The following is a 3,082-nucleotide window of genomic DNA, read 5'->3' on the forward strand; positions in this document are numbered from 1 at the left end:
ATATTTGGTAATGCTTTCTTACCACTTTAAATCAAAAGACATTGTTAGCAAAGTCAGCTGTGTCAAGATATACAATATGATATCATTCACATTAAAACATCAGAAATATACAGCATTTAAATGGTCTTTATGACAAATACGTAACTTTTGGGGTCAGCCCATATGCTCAGTCTGCAAAAACACAACTAAACTCCACTGTCCTCAGTAGAATTTCTCTCGTAAAACACACTAATAAAGATACAATGTGGCATAACCATAAATGCTGTTAGTTTTACCACTTGACAATCAAAGAAAGATGGATTACATTTGCACAAAGTCAACAAGAGCTCAGCACTCCTCTGGTATCAAGTTTGCTTTGCAGCTGATGCTGATTTAGGGAGCAAGATGTTTTTTAGAGATGTAAATTATTGTCAGAAACTTTTAAGCTTAAGCTACTAGAGCCAACAGACAAGTGACAAGTTTCAGCAGGTTTGACATCAGAGAAAATTAAAAAGCTAACATTGAAGGCTGGAAACAGTAATTGCTTTTATAATGCTCTTAGAATGTCTATTCAGTGTTAGTGAAATAAACAGACTGTAAGATGACTTGTGTTGAAAACATGCTGTTTTACAGACTACGCTCAGTAACAGTCCAAAAGTAGTTAATGTAATAAACATTCTAGTTACACCCAAAATTGTGCTTTATGATAATACAAAAATGTTAATGGGACTGCACTTTAAATAAAGAACTTGTTGTACCTCATGTTCAAATATTCCACTTAAAAAAGCTTCAACCATGTGTATGCTGCATATGCTGTGTACATCTTTTCACCTGCAGATCATCATCTGTGTATAATGGAAAGATACACAGCAGTAACAATATTACCTACTCTCCACCAAATGAATCTTTGTAATGCTTTTCCAAAACATTAAGCAAAGTAAGTAAAGCATGCAAGGTTCTTTTATGAGCATCTTAAATTTTTCCTTCAAATTTCAAATTTTAACAACTGTTCTAGTCAGGACAGTGCGATCATGTACTCACCTCTAGAGTCACTCCAACAAGCAGGACCACAAGTCTCTAATGTGTTGTATTTAAATCATATGGAGATTTTCCTGAAATGTCTTATTCTCTGCCTGTCTCCCTTTCTGTCATACTCTCAGTGTCTCTCATGCAAGAGCTCTGTCAGCAGGGGACCTAAGTGTGTTCTCTGCTAGTCACATGAAAAGCTAAGAAGCCCTTTGCTCATCCTCACTGTTTTTATTGGGCTGATCACCGAGAGTGGGTAGGACTTTTGCTTTCTGACACATGGGCGGGGCTGCAAGAGGTTAACTGGAGTCAATTTTTTATACTGGACGGCACAGTGGTTGCAACAAACAGACAAGTGCTGCTCTTATCTGTGTGAATTGCATAAGAAAACAATCCATATCACTCGTCTAACAAATATACTCATATCAGATGTCACTCAAATGTTTGTATACCGAAACTGGAAGTAACACTGATTTGTTAATATCCATGGGACAAACAGCCAGAATTGTGAAGGTTTAGGTGAATGTAAGAAGCTTCCTTTAAAAACCAAGATATACTGACCTTTTCATCAGATAATTACTGGTATTTACAGCTTTCTGTCACATGATGTTGGAGTATTACTTTGCAAAAATGTCCAGACTGTAAACATCCACTGTTTTGTGTTAAGAAATTACCTGCAGAGCCCAGTGAAGCAGAAAACATTTGTTGTGAGGAGATACAGAGGTATCATGTTTTCAGGATTGTTAGCATTCCCAAAACACATTATGCAATGTAAACACTTTTAGTAATTGTCAGGATCTGGGGTTGGAAAGTGAAACACCAGTAAGCACTAGAAAGTAATAGTACAGTAGTACTGTCACCACTGTTCTCATGTATTATCCCACCTGTACACAGAAGTTACAGACCAGCTTGACGTACCATACTGAGGCAGTACTATATTTTGTACCATGTTAACACAGTTGAAAGTGAATTTACTGATATTACAAAGTAACTTCCTGTTACTTGAACTTTTCACTTGACAAGTTTTTACTCCTCAGACAGTGGTTGCCATATTTATGCTTTAAAACGTCTGTCAAAAACTCAGATTAGTTCCAGAATACATACAGTACATAGCATACTACTGAACTGAATGCTGTCAGAATTACAGCTGAATGCCATGACATCATGAACAATGATGCACTTGCTGTTGTATATACTGAAGTAGAGTGTGGATTCCCAAACTGAGCCCGATGGGACCTGTCAGTATCCAGGGGTTTGGACAAAAATTTAGAAATCATGTTCAGGTTTGGGCCGGGTTCAGACACAAAGGTCAAACTTTAGACTAGACGGCTGGAATACTTAAATGTCTGCTTCATTTAATTTGTTTAAGGGGAAAAACATCATACAAACTCAACTGCGTCGGGCTTGGGTTCTGACATTATATACTATACGCTTGTTGGGTCCTAGTTGGGTTCAGACACCACACTCTCAGGCATGGGTCAGGTTTGGACAGACATATGAAGCCCAATCCATGCTCCAAATGCATTTGAACAGTGATACAACAGCTTAGCTTTCAAAGAAGTAAACCAACCACTGCTACTTTGAACTGAATAAAATTACATGATTTAAATCCCCTGCATGAGTAATAGTTTCCCCCTCTGGTCACTAGGAGAGAAAGAAAATAAAAATAAGGTCCCTGTTTTTTCAAGCAGTGATATCCAGGGCAGATTCTCAAGGCACAGGTGTAGAGGCAGAAAACATCGTGTTTTCTGTTATTTTAATAAGGCATGTTTTGACTGAGGCATAAAACCTGTGTAGGCTAAAACAGGATGGAGTGGTTTGTTGTGTGACAGAGTCTGCTGAGACCAAGATGGTCCCTGTGTGGGCGTGTCCCCATGTGCATTATATGCTAGGCTGAATGGCATCATGGCCAGTGTTGGTGTAAAGTTATGGCAGTTAACTTTATATTCCTCTGATACACTCAGTCACAGTTTGGACTGGAATCACATTTGTAGCACACCACAGAAACAAAGAAAGAGAGCAGCACTGTTTCTTCTGCTTGTGTGTGCTTAACGTGACAATATTGATGTACAGTAAT

Source organism: Monopterus albus, unplaced genomic scaffold (assembly GCF_001952655.1).
Source record: "Monopterus albus unplaced genomic scaffold, M_albus_1.0 scaffold102.1, whole genome shotgun sequence".
Classification (NCBI taxonomy): domain Eukaryota; kingdom Metazoa; phylum Chordata; class Actinopteri; order Synbranchiformes; family Synbranchidae; genus Monopterus; species Monopterus albus.